A 15,767-nucleotide genomic window follows, 5' to 3' on the forward strand; every position below is an offset into this window, starting at 1 on the left:
TATATTTTAGGGAATGCAGTTGATTAACAAATTAGTTAGTCGAAATTAATTTTAATTTTTTTCTATTAACAACTTTCAAAAAAAATAAATAAAATTCAATGTAAAATATAAATTTAAATAAACTTAATTTTTTTAAAAGTATTTAATAAAAATATCAATTTTAATAAAAATATTTATATGATATCTATATAAAAGTTAAATTTTATTTTAATATTTGGATAGAGATGAAATTGGTCAATTTAATAAAAGAAAATTGAGTCTGAATAGAGATAACAGTGATGATACTTGGTGTGACAGTGACACATGGCAATGTCATTGTCACATCATGTTGTTACTACCATGTGACATGATGTCAACTTGACATGTGACAAATTTGTATTTTTTTTTTAAATTTAAAATTAAAAAAAATCATAAATAGACATGTGATACATCTTTAACATTATTAGTACAACACTTTATGTGACAGTGACACGTAATACTGTCATTGTCACATCATGTTGTCACTACCATATGACACGGTATCAACTTGACATGTGACAAATTTGTATTTTTTTTTAAATTTAAAATTAAAAAAATCATAAACCGACTATGATACATCTTTAACATTATTAATACAACACTATTAGTAAATATATGATTGCATCAAATATCTCAAAATAAGAATCAAATTTAAATACATACAAATAAAGTGACATATTTAAAAAATTTCTATAAAAATAACACAAAAGATATAATTTAACCTAAATTTTTGTTTTTCTTCTATATAAAGGCATCAATTTCTTTTATAGCAGCGTTCCAGTAACTTTACAAAAAAAACATATAGTTTCTTTTTTATGCATAAGCTTCTATTTCCTTTCTCTGTCACTTTTCTTTGCTATTGCCATGTTTGTTTTCAACATTTACACCACCATAAATACCATTTTTATATTAATATTATACAAAATATATTAAGTAGAAATTTAAAAATATTATTAACATGGTAAAAAATACAAATATTACTACTAATAGTTTACAAATATGTTTTAAAAAGTTATAAAACTAGGTAAGTTATTATAATATTATTATTTATTTTTAAGTTTTTTGTGTTTCTCCACTTATTTAATGTTATTTTTCTTAAAAAGTTTATAACGTGGCTTATCCTACTATCTAATTTTCTTCTTCCAAAATTGTGTTCATATTAATATAAATAATTACATTAATCAATATTTATTTTAAAATTATTAAAAATATTTGTGGATTGCGTGAATTAAATAGTATATGGAGTTCTTAAAAGGTATTGAATTTGTCGGACATAAGCCCATCCATGCTCTTAGTCATCATCCTTTCAAGTTTTGTGTATGAAATAGCATTGGGTGATTTATTTAAGATACAATTCTCGGACAATACTAATTAAGATAATAAAACTGCAAATATAATATCAAAACAAAATCAATGTCCTACTATTTCAGAATTCTAAAATGTTAAGTCATGGGAACAATGATTGAAGTGAAAAATGATAATTAGTTTAACATATTAATTGAAGAGATAGAAACTTAGATTTCAGAGTTGAAAAATTAAAGCATTCAAGAAGTACTTATATCATCTTTGTATTGAGTGATTTCCACGTCAATGTAAATGGCCTCATTGGCACTTTAAATAAAATTAAACTCTTTTTTCGGGAAATTTTCTTTTATATATATATATATATATATATATATATATATATATATATATATATATATATATATATATATATATAAAGTTATTAATATATATTGGCTCGAGTTTACTTATTATGATTACCTTCTTACTAAAGTTTTTCAAACAAAATATTATTCTTTTTTATGTGGTTATATATTTCATTACTATTGTAGTGTCTTGACGCAACTTCATCTTCATGCTTTTTCTTCATTCTATGGGTAAGAATCTCTATAAAGAAAAGAACTTTTCAATATTTAGTATGAACATTTTATTTTGTCCATATTTCAATTGAGTATAAATTTAACAACTCAATTTCCATCTAAAAACATGTCATAATTTCCATCATGCTCCTTTACTTGTGAATGTTTAAATTTAACAACTCAATCCATCTATTAATGATTTTTTTTTATAAAAAAAAACGGGGAAAAAATAAAATAAAATAACTTCTAGAAATGAATTAGCATATAAATTAGTTTTAACTTGGTAAGGATTTTTGTTTTACTAGTTTATCTTGTGAGAAGTTTTTGGGAAGAAAACTTTTCAAAAATAATCTAAGAGTCATTTAGGTTGACAATTAAAAAACAAGAAAAAAAAGCATTTGGCCTGAAAAAGTTGAAGGGAATTTGTAATATCTTAAGCAGGGTTAAATATGTTTTTAGTTCCTAAATTTTTAAGTATAAAATTGGAAATTTCAAATTTTGATACATTTTAGTCCTTAAATTTTACAAATAAATGGACATGTTTTTTTAATCCAATTACATTAAATATTTTTTATATATCTAACGCATTTCCTAGTTAATATTAAAACGGAAATGATATAAAAAACTCAAATGCTAGCCTAAAATGTGTTTAACATATCAAAAAAATTAATGTAATTGAATGAAGATGACTATATTTATTCATTTTTATAATTTGAGAACCAAAATCTATCAAAATTTTATACAAAGACGAATTCCAATTTTAGTCAAAATTTAAGGACTAAAATCATATTTAATCCATTTTATTTATTGGAGTCATTTTATCATCCACTCAAAACAAACGGAGAATTAAGACATGAAGTAGAAAAATCAAGTTGACAACGTAACTAAAGAGTTTGAAAAGGGATGTTTGCGTAAGAGATGTGTTGTTGAAGTTTCAAGTTTATTGAAATGGCCAATTCCAGTCGTTTTTTTAAGCTATGAGTTGGTTTTTAAAACTTTAATATCTTACGAGCAAATGCTAATCAATTATCACGTTTGGGAAATCAGTTTTTTTTTTTTTTTTCAAATTGTAGCATCTTAGATTCAAAACTATCATCGGGTATCATTTGTTAACACATTATGCACTATTCAATCTATAATCAACATGTCTACATATCAAAACTCAATTTTTATGATGAAATGACTTAATCTCTTCCTCTTTCATAGTGCTCAGTTATTGAACATTCTCCCTATTTGTATACTTATCTTTCACAACCTTGCTAACAACTATTTAAGAAGAATGCAATTAGATATGCATATTCATACGTGTTGGATCATTTTCCTTACTGTAGAGGCTACAATATAACTATTATCAACTCGTTGTCTTTTAATGTCATCATAAGACTCTTTTTATTGGATCATCTATATCAGCGGCGGAGGATACAAGAGACGGGGGCCACGGCCCCAAAACATTTTGAATATTTTTTTTAAATTATATGTATTTTAATTTTGTTTTTAAAGTATATATATTTTGAATTATATGTATATATAGGCTTAAATACCTTTTTGGTCATCATTTTCGTAATGTTTGTTGCAGATAGTCCTCATGTTTAACAAATGTTTAAAATGGTCCTCATTGCAAAAATGACTAAATTAAACACAAATTGCGAAAATGAGGACCATTTTAAACATTTGGTAAAAATGAGGATCATCCGCAACAAACACTACGAAAATGAGGACCATTTTAATATTTGGTATATATATATATATATATATATATATATATATATATATATATATATATATATATATATATATATTCTTGTTATTGTTGGATTAGTGTTGAATTATATATATATATATATATATATATATATATATATTTACCAAATATTAAGGTTTTGGGTTGAGAGTGGTGTCAGTGTCTTATGTGGTTAGGCTCAGATCTCATTGGTGTTGTTCTCCCCAGTGAAACCCCATCTGTAAAACCTGACAAGTGGTATCAGAGCCGATGGTTAATATCGGCTCAGACGAGTGCAGTACCAGTATAGTCCTAGTATCGAAAGTCTTCCTGACAAAGGTCTCAGGTAAGGGTTCCAGGTAAGCATGTCCCGTTAAAAAGAACGGCGGTACAGAAAAGGGCAGAAAAGGAGTACTCGTGGTTGGGCAGCTTCCGTTGGAGGGGGAGTGTACCAATGTGGTTGAAGGGAATCACCCTTGAGGGGGAGATTTGTGACGATAAAAAAAATATTCTATTTATTTATTTATTATAGTATACTTATAAATATTTAGAGGCGAAAATTTATACACTAAGATATAATTATATTTAAAATATTCACATTTATATATATATTTACAATACTATATACTTCCTATATCCACATTGTTTAGTACATTTTATATTTCCTATACTGGAAGAGGAAGAAGGATTATTTATTTACAGTTTCCCCCTCATATACGGTTTATCAAACAGGTGGAGGGAAAAGGTTATGGATAGGATTCACTTGGACTGTTGGGGGTAAATAAAAGGTAACTCCGATTTGTCCTTCGATGACAATCGGTGCATTCGGAGCAGAGAGAAAAGTAATGGTAGAGTTTCCCGTTCCCTGAAATGTTACAGAATTATTCACTACATTGGTTTGCCATGCATTTCCCGGAAAAACAGCCACAATGTCGGCGAAGAAGGGATCAGGCGTGTTTGGAGCAGCCATCTATGATAATGTTATAAAATTTTGTTTTTCGCACACAATCAAAAGAAATAGGGAAGTGAGACAAATATCACCAAAAAAAATAACATATCATAATAAATAAAATGAAATGAAAATTCTTCCAATTCCATAAAACGGGATCTTTATTATACTTTTATAAAGATATTGATTAATTTTGTAGTGACTAGTCAGGATAAATGAGTTCATGGCCAACAAAGTAACTCAAGAACATCTCATCTTGAGTAATACTAACTCGTTTAAATCCCCAAGGTCATACCTCCAACTACAATAATCAAATCTTCATTTATCGTAAAATTTATTTCAATATTAACCATTTAATTATTTAATTAAATAAACATGATCGATGCATAATTAAAAAGAAAAATAATATATATAAATAATTGAAGGGGACCAGTATATAACTGGAGATATAAATAAGTAAATGGAAGTCAATATAAATAGGATCAGTACTCAATTAGAGATGAATATAAATAAATAAATAGGAATGAGAACTAAATATAAACTAGAATGAGGTTAGGGACACCTCACTTAAGGTAAATATAGAGATAAAAATAATTATGAACAGATAAAAAAAATAATTAAAGTAAAAATAAAATGATAGATATCTCCTTCCCTTACCTTAATTATTGCGAAAGATATATCCCAAAACTTTGTGAACGTTTTAACTCCTTCTTCTATTTTCTTCACTGTCGACAAATTCCTCTTCTCCCCTTTTTTTTTCTTTCGTCTTAGTGTCTACCACTACTCCTATTTATACTATGCACCTAATCATTACATTTAGTTTATTTGGTTTGTAACACTGTTCAATTCTGTTTCAAATTCTAGTCACCATGGTTTGTTATGGATTAAGTTTTCATTTCATCTTTCTTCTTTCTTTAACATGTGATGTTACATGCATTTATTAGCTTATGAGCTCATCTCATGACGTAGGGTAATTGAACAGATAATGGTGAAGGCTTTTTATTTTTTTTTCTTTTTCTTTTTATTTTTATTTTTATTATTATTATTATTATTTTTTTAACCTAATATGTTCAGTTTACCTAACCATATTTAATTTCATACTTACGTAACTTAAGATATTAATTTTACGTTTCTTCTTTTTTTCTTTTTTTAAAAGTATTCTTTTTATTAACATTCTAAAATATTTAATATATATATTTGTAATAATAATAATAATAATATATAATAAAATGCTTATAAAATAATACATTATTTATTGATTTATGGATGTTACAATTCTCCCCTACTAAAAGAAATTTCGTCCTCGAAATTATTTATTTATTTATTTATTTTTGAAATAAATAAGGATAAAGGTTTGTTATTTTCTTTTCTAATTCCCATGTAATATCTCCATTAGCTTCATTCCACATGACCTTCACTAGAGGGATTTGTCTGCCTCTCAATTCTTTGACCTTCTTGTCCATAATCTGTACAGGTATTGCATCAAATGTAAGGTTATTCTTTAATTGTACTGTATCAGGTCTTATCACATGAGTTGGATCAGAAATATATTTTCTTAATTGAGACACATGAAAGACATTATGAAGGTTGGAAAGGAACGTATGTAAGCAAACTTGATAAGCAACAGGACCTATTTTTCTAAGAATTTGGTAAGGGCCAATAAACCGGGGAGTGAGTTTCTTTGATTTCATCACTCTACCAATTCCAGTGGTTGGTGTTACTTTCAAGAATACATGATCACCTTCTTGAAATTCAAGAGATCGTCTTTTCTTGTCAGCATAACTTTTCTGTCTACTTTGGGTTGCTCTCAATTTGTCCCTGATCATCATGATTTTCTCTGTTGTCTGTTGAATCATGTCAGGACCTAATACTAAATTATCACCGGTCTCAAACCAACACAAAGGTGTTCTACATTTTCTCCCATATAATGCTTCATAAGGTGCCATACCTATGCTGGAATGGAAACTATTGTTATAGGTGAACTCAATCAAAGGCAGGTATCGATCCCAACTATCAGAATTTTCTAACACACAAGCTCTCAGCAAATCTTCCAAAGATTGAATGGTTCGTTCAGATTGTCCATCAGTTTGGGGATGATAAGCTGAGCTAAGGTGAAGCTTGGTACCTAAAGCTTGATGTAAACTTCTCCAAAATTTTGAAGTGAATCTAGGGTCCCTATCAGATATAATACTTATTGGAACCCCATGTAACCTGACAATTTCTCTTATGTATAAATCAGTCAATTTTTCCAACGAATACCTAATGTTAATGGGTAAGAAATGAGCAGACTTTGTTAACCTATCCACGATAACCCATATGGAATCAAATTTTTGAACGGTTCGTGGAAGGCCAACTACAAAATCCATTGCTATACTATCCCATTTCCATTCAGGTATATCTAAGGATTGTAGCATTCCTGCTGGCTTTTGGTGTTCTATTTGAGCTTTTTGACAAACTAGACATTTTGCTACATATTGCGCCACTTCCTTTTTCATTTTGGGCCACCAAAACATTTTCTTGAGATCTTGGTACATTTTTGTTGTGCCCGGATGTATGCTTAATTTGCTTTTATGTGCTTCTTCTAGAATCATTTCCTTAATTTCCTCATTATTGGGTACACACATCCTGTCCTTAAATCTTAAAGTTCCGGTTTTATCTATGCCAAAATTCTCCCCACCCCTTTGACCTATCAATTTCTTTTTCTTATTAATTAACTCATCACTTTCTTGTGCCTCATGGATTTGCTTTTGTAAATTGTTAATGATCTGAATGGAGTTTAATTGCATTTTATCCTGGCTTAGGGTGACCGACAAATTCATGTCTCTAAATTTTTCTAACAAATTCATTTCATGAATCATTAGTGAAGAGACATGTAAAGATTTTCTGCTCAACGCATCTGCCACTACATTTGCCTTACCTGGGTGGTACTGTAATTCAAAATCATAATCTTTCAGAAATTCCATCCATCTTCTTTGTCTCATATTTAATTCTTTTTGATCAAACAAGTATTTGAGACTCTTATGATCACTAAAAATTTCAAACTTTCCACCATAAACATAATGTCTCCATATCTTAAGTGCAAAAACAATGGCAGCTAGTTCTAGATCATGGGTTGGGTAATTTTTTTCATGTGTTTTCAGTTGTCTGGAACTATATGCCACTACCCTTCTATCTTGCATAAGAACACAACCTAATCCCATTTTGGAAGCATCACAAAATATAACAAAGTGTCCAGTAGGATCAGGTAATGCTAAAACAGGAGAAATGGTTAATCTTTTCTTGAGTTCTTGAAAACTATTTTCACATTTTTCTGTCCACACAAAAGCTTGGCCCTTTTTGGTGAGTTGGGTTAAAGGCAAAGCTATTTTAGAAAATCCCTCAATGAATCTCCTATATTATCCTGCCAAACCGAGAAAACTGCGAATCTCAGTCACTGTTTTTGGTGGTTCCCATTGTAAAACTGCTTCTACTTTGGTCGGATCCACTGACACTCCGTTATTGGAAATCACATGTCCTAAGAATTTTACTTCCTCTAACCAGAATTCACACTTAGACAATTTAGCATACAATTTCTTTTCTTTCAAGATTTGCAAGACAATTCGAAGGTGTTCCTCATGTTCCTCAAGAGTCTTAGAGTAAATAAGAATGTCATCTATAAAAACAACCACAAATTGATCTAAAAATGGATGAAAGATCCTATTCATGTAATCCATGAATATTGCAGGAGCATTGGTCACACCAAAAGGCATCACTTGATATTCATAATGACCATACCTAGTTCGGAAAGCAGTTTTTTGTATGTCTTCTGCTTTTACTCTAATCTGATGATATCCGGACCTTAAATCTATCTTAGAAAATACAGAGGCTCCTCTCAATTGGTCCATCAAGTCATCTATTCTAGGAAGAGGGTATTTATTCTTTATGGTGAATTTATTTAATTGACGGTAATCTACGCACAACCTAAAACTTCCATCTTTCTTTTTAACTAACAAAACAGGGGCTCCCCAAGGTGACACACTAGGACGAATGAACTGTTTTTCAAGTAACTCTTCTAATTGTTTCTTCAATTCTGCTAATTCAGAGGGTGACATCCTATATGGTGCCATAGATTTTGGTCCAACTCCAGGCATCAGATCTATGGAAAATTCAATTTCTCTATTAGGTGGTAAACCAGGAATATCATTGGGAAAGACTTCAGGAAAATTTTGAACAACTGCTATATTTTTCAACTCAACTTCCTCTTTTATTTCCATAAAAGATAATAACAAGTACCCTCGAATTTCATTCCTTAAAGGCTCACTTTTGTAATTGGTAGGTGATTTTAGAAGATTCTCAGAGTTTGGAAATATCACTGATTTCTTAGCACAATCCAAAAGGACTTGATTGGAAGATAACCAGTCCATACCTAAGATTACATCTAATTGAGATAAAGGTAGACATATTAAATTTACAAGGAATTTTGTATTCTCAATGAACAGTGGACAGTCTAAACAAACTCTATTGGTTATTACTGAGTCATTTGTGGGAGTTGAAACAACCAAACTAGTTTTTAGAAAAGAGGTCGACATATTAAGATGTTGAACACAATGATTGGAAATGAATGAGTGAATTGCACCTGAGTCATACAGTACATTTAAAGTTTTTCCTTTAATAAAACACATACCTTGAATTAGATCATGGTTTTTAGCAGCTTCAGCTCCAGTCATGGTGTATACTCTTCCTGTTGTGGTAGGTCTTGTCTTGGTTGCAGTTGGATTGAAATGTGGCTTCTGTTGTCCACACTCAGAGAATATGTGACCAGATTTCCCACACTTGAAACAGACTGGTCCTTTAAGGTGACAATCTTTAGCATGATGACCTTGTCCGCATTTAAAGCATCTGATATGATCATATACAGGTCTACTAGAATTTCCTGATGAAGATTGGTTGGATTGGGTCCTCCATTGTGGGCGATTGTAAGGTTTTCCCTCATTGCGTTTATTTTTATTTATCTGGGGTCCAAAATACTTTGGTTTGATATTTTGGTTGTTCTCAAAATCTTCCAAAAATCTACACTTGTGAATAAGCATAGGAAAATCAGCAATTTCTAGTATCCCTACTGCTTTTCTCAATTCATCTCTAAGTCCATTTTCAAATTTTTATACATTTCATCCTTTCCTCTGGGTGATAAAAGAAAGTAGAGTATTTTCCTAATTCTTCAAACTTGGAAGCATATTCCCCTACAGTCATACTTCCTTGCTTCAACTGCATGAACTCTATTTCTTTTGCTCTCCTCACATCATTAGGGAAATATTTTTCTAAAAACCTTGTTCTAAATACATCCCAGGTAATAATTATTCTTCCTCCTTCAAGTAATCTCCTGGTACCATCCCACCAATATTCGGCTTCTCCTATTAACATAAATACAGCATAATTCACCTTTTGGTTGTCAGCACAGTTCATAACTCGAAATATTTTCTCCATTTCTTTAATCCATAATTCAGCCTTTTCTGGATCATATCCTCCAGAGAATTGTGGGGGTTTGTTTCTCCTAAATTCAGCTAATCCTTGTGATTCAGGGTTTCCTTCAGGTCTTTGATTCCTCATTAGAGCAGCAGCCATGTCTCGGATAGCTTGCATTGCTTCAGTTAATTCATTGTTTCTTCTAATGTTCGCCATCTGGAACTGTATGAGTTAGAAAGAAAAATATATATATAATGAGCACATTTCACAGATCTCGCATGAAACGTCGCTCTGATACCATCTAATGTGACGATAAAAAAATATTCTATTTATTTATTTATTATAGTATACTTATAAATATTTAGAGGCGAAAATTTATACACTAAGATATAATTATATTTAAAATATTCACATTTATATATATATTTACAATACTATATACTTCCTATATCCACATTGTTTAGTACATTTTATATTTCCTATACTGGAAGAGGAAGAAAGATTATTTATTTACAGTTTCCCCCTCATATACGGTTTATCAAACAGGTGGAGGGAAAAGGTTATGGATAGGATTCACTTGGACTGTTGGGGGTAAATAAAAGGTAACTCCGATTTGTCCTTCGATGACAATCGGTGCATTCGGAGCAGAGAGAAAAGTAATGGTAGAGTTTCCCGTTCCCTGAAATGTTACAGAATTATTCACTACATTGGTTTGCCATGCATTTCCCGGAAAAACAGCCACAATGTCGGCGAAGAAGGGATCAGGCGTGTTCGGAGCAGCCATCTATGATAATGTTATAAAATTTTGTTTTTCGCACACAATCAAAAGAAATAGGGAAGTGAGACAAATATCACCAAAAAAAATAACATATCATAATAAATAAAATGAAATGAAAATTCTTCCAATTCCATAAAACGGGATCTTTATTATACTTTTATAAAGATATTGATTAATTTTGTAGTGACTAGTCAGGATAAATGAGTTCATGGCCAACAAAGTAACTCAAGAACATCTCATCTTGAGTAATACTAACTCGTTTAAATCCCCAAGATCATACCTCCAACTACAATAATCAAATCTTCATTTATCGTAAAATTTATTTCAATATTAACCATTTAATTATTTAATTAAATAAACATGATCGATGCATAATTAAAAAGAAAAATAATATATATAAATAATTGAAGGGGACCAGTATATAACTGGAGATATAAATAAGTAAATGGAAGTCAATATAAATAGGATCAGTACTCAATTAGAGATGAATATAAATAAATAAATAGGAATGGGAACTAAATATAAACTAGAATGAGGTTAGGGACACCTCACTTAAGGTAAATATAGAGATAAAAATAATTATGAACAGATAAAAAAAATAATTAAAGTAAAAATAAAATGATAGATATCTCCTTCCCTTACCTTAATTATTGCGAAAGATATATCCCAAAACTTTGTGAACGTTTTAACTCCTTCTTCTATTTTCTTCACTGTCGACAAATTCCTCTTCTCCCCTTTTTTTTTCTTTCGTCTTAGTGTCTACCACTACTCCTATTTATACTATGCACCTAATCATTACATTTAGTTTATTTGGTTTGTAACACTGTTCAATTCTGTTTCAAATTCTAGTCACCGTGGTTTGTTATGGATTAAGTTTTCATTTCATCTTTCTTCTTTCTTTAACATGTGATGTTACATGCATTTATTAGCTTATGAGCTCATCTCATGACGTAGGGTAATTGAACAGATAATGGTGAAGGCTTTTTATTTTTTTTTCTTTTTCTTTTTATTTTTATTATTATTATTATTATTTTAACCTAATATGTTCAGTTTACCTAACCATATTTAATTTCATACTTACGTAACTTAAGATATTAATTTTACGTTTCTTCTTTTTTTTTAAAGTATTCTTTTTATTAACATTCTAAAATATTTAATATATATATATTTGTAATAATAATAATAATAATATATAATAAAATGCTTATAAAATAATACATTATTTATTGATTTATGGATGTTACAAGATTGTTAGAAATCCAAGTGTGAGTCTAAGTCTCACATTGACCAGAAATGAGAAAGTAGAGCACTACATAAGAATCAAGACCCATAAACCCATTGCCTTAAGGTTTTGGGTTGAGAGTGGTGTCAATGCCTTATGTGGTTGGGCTCAGGTTGTCAATGCCTTATGTGGTTGGGCTCAGGTCTCATTGGTGTGTTGTGTCTCCCCAGTGAAACCCCCTCTGTAAAACCTGACAAGTGGTTGTTAGGAATCCAAGTGTGAGTATAAGTCCCACATTGACCAGAAATGAGAAAGTAGAACACTATATAAGAATAAAGACCCATAAACCCATTGCCTTAAGGTTTTGGGTTGAGAGTGGTGTCAGTGTCTTATGTGGTTAGGCTTAGATCTCATTGGTGTTGTTCTCCCCAGTGAAACCCCCTCTGTAAAACCTAACAAGTGGTATCGGAGCCGATGGTTAATATCGGCTCAGACGAGTGCAGTACCAGTATGGTCCTAGTATCGAAAGTCTTCCTGGCAAGGGTCCCAAATAAGGGTTCCAGGTAAGCGTGTCCCGTTAATAAGAACGACGGTACAAAAAAGGGCAAAAAATGAGTACTCGTGGTTGGGCAGCTTCCGCTGGAGGGGGAATGTACCAATGTGGTTGAAGGGACTCACCCTTGAGGGTGAGATTGTTAGGAATCCAAGTGTGAGTCTAAGTCCCACATTGACCAGAAATGAGAAAGTATAGCACTATATAAGAATAAAGACCCATAAACCCATTGCCTTAAGGTTTTGGGTTGAGAGTGGTGTCAGTGTCTTATGTGGTTAGGCTCAGATCTCATTGGTGTTGTTCTCCCCAGTGAAACCCCCTCTGTAAAACCTGACAAAAATGGTCCTCATTTTCGCAATTTATGTTTAATTTAGTCCTTTCTTGTGACTGTGACGTCGTTTAAATTAGTAACGGAGCACTGTACAGGTGACACTATTTGTATTACATTATACTGGGGTGTACTGTACACCCCAGTACAAATGTAATACAAACAGTGACACAACGTCACAGAAAATGACTAAATTAAACACAAATTGCGAAAATGAGGACCATTTTAAACATTTGGTAAAAATGAGGATCATCTGCAACAAACACTACGAAAATGAGGACCGTTTTTAAACATTTGTTAAAAATGAGGACCATCTGCAACAAACATTACGAAAATGAGGACCAAAAAGGTATTTAAGCCAAATTGAAATTTGAATTGAAGATGTTTGAGATTCGTTTTCTGGTTTTAAACTAGTTGCATTAACTTTATATATTAAAGGTGTGAATTAAGTTAGATAGTTATTTTGAGTATGTAAGAGTTGTTATGTCTACATGTCTTGCTCAAGTAAAGCAATCCCACTATAGTAGACAGAGGTTGAATATAACACTTTCAAATTTGAAATTCCTTGATCAAGCGACAAAGTATTACTCAAGTGATATGTCTCATCGTTAAAATGACAACTTGTTAAAGTATGGAGATGGTTGAACACATCTTCTATTTTGTATCAGTATACCAGTCAAGTTGAGTTTCATTACTTAAATGATAACTCATCGTTCAAGCGAGGAAAAGGCCAACTGGATTCTTTATTAGTATGGATTATATCTTTCAAGCGACAACACCTTACTCAAGTGGTATTCTCTTCTATTATACAACATGTTTTAGTGTTCAAAATGTTTTTAAATGTAATGAGTTGTGTTTATTTGTATTATAATATAGTACAGTCATTGATAATAAACTACAATCTACAAATATTTTAATGATGATAATATAAGGGTCATAGTCAACAAAGAGTAAATGTCTTTGTACAATTATAGTGAACTTTACAATGATGATTGGCCAATAAAATGTCATCAAAATTGGAAATGATAAGAATTGACTAGGAAACCATGCTTGGAAATCACTTTACAATGATGATTGGACATGTAATTGTAGTTTGTGTCCGTCTATCAAGAATTGATTAAATGAATCCATTTGAGGCACATGAAAACTTGATGATGATTAATGGGAGAAGACTTGTAAATTATTTAATTATAATTAGGTTCATACAAATGTAATGAAGTTTGTTAATATGTTAAAAAGGGTTTTTAACATATTAATTGTTTCCTCCAAATAGGATATGTGATGATCATATCAATCAGTTGAATTATCTAACAATTAACTAATTCCACTAGTTAAATGAAATCAATCGATTTCTAGTTAAAATTAATCGATTAGATATGTCAACCATCATATCTTAAATCAGGACTTTGGCTCAATGAAAAGTGCAGACTTTTGAGATACATTTTGAGTAATTCTGAAAAACACTTTTCATGTGAAAAACCATTATTCTCTGATCTAGAGGTGTTCGTGACGTTCTGAGGTTTTGATTACTTTCACATTTTTGTTTTCTTTGGACAAAATCACGTATCTTGAGAAAGCTAAGGGGAGCCTTTCAAGTTTGATTGTTTCTTGTCTTGTAAGTTTTCGTGGTTCTAGAGAGTGTCTAGGTTGCAACAAGGTGTTGTAAGGTTAAGTTGCTTCTTGTAGGTTTCAAGAAGTGTGTTTGATATTACAAGATTGTGTATAATTGTAATATTGTGATTATTATTAGTGAAAGTTATGCTTAGGTTGAATATGCTAACTAGATGTAGTTCGCAAGAGTGAACCAGTGTGAAAATTCACGTGTCTTGATATTTTGTTTGCTTTTGTTCAAGTTCTTGTTTCATATTTGTTTTAAATCAAGATCTTTCGTATACAACATTCAAATATGATTATGGTAGTTGTTTAAACACAAATCAAACAATCAATTTATTCATTGTGCTAATTTTGTTTGATCTACATTGAGTGATACTACTTTGAGTGTCTGTAATTTGAATTACAATATATGTGTGTTAATTGCCCAACATTTTAATCAAATGCATTGTATAATTGGTCGAAATGTTCATGTCCAATAATAAGGATTTTGCTATTCCATATGTCATATAGATTTAACGAAAGTTTGCAAAACCTTACTACAAATTCTCATATTACATGAGAATTTTCTTGCAAATTTGTTAAAAAAATTTGCAAGAAAAGGCTTTTTCCTGCTATTTTTTCTAAGATTTTTAATTGGTAGGTAATTCCTTCGTGGGTAATTATTTCCTACAAAATTATAAAATTCGCAAGTATTTCTTACAAAATTTATTGCAAAAAGTGTTTTATACAAAATATTTTGCAAAAAAATTGGCAGCAATTTCTTGCAATTTTTTTTTTCATAAAAAAATTTATAAGTATTTCCTACAAAAAAAATTTCAAAACAAAATTGACAGGAAATATGAGTTTTTTTAGTAGTGAAAGTTTTCGAAAAACAACTGATTTTATGATGTCCAATCCACCCTTTTTTCTTGGCCTTAATCATTTTAAGTCAACATAGCTAAAAGTTGAAGTGACGACAATTGTCTAAGAAATTATCATCGATTTTTATGCCAAAATTTCACTAATTCATTTTCTTCTCATCTTTGCATCATTACTTTGTTAAGACATAATAGTGCCACTCAAACCCCAAAACTACCTCACCATTGTCATTACCATTGTGACTGCCACACACACTCACTTTTCTCCTCTTGCGTATTATTACCACTACGAACCCATTTTCCTTTTCTCCCTTTGCATGTTATTGTTATAGAAGAAGACTATGTCCTCTCTTGAATCATTCAAAGCATCTCCATCTTCTATCCATTTGTATAATCTTATTAAATTTTAAAATTATATTAATTT

The sequence above is a fragment of the Vigna unguiculata genome, chromosome 4 (genome assembly GCF_004118075.2).
Source record: "Vigna unguiculata cultivar IT97K-499-35 chromosome 4, ASM411807v1, whole genome shotgun sequence".
In the NCBI taxonomy this organism is placed as follows: Eukaryota; Viridiplantae; Streptophyta; class Magnoliopsida; order Fabales; family Fabaceae; genus Vigna; species Vigna unguiculata.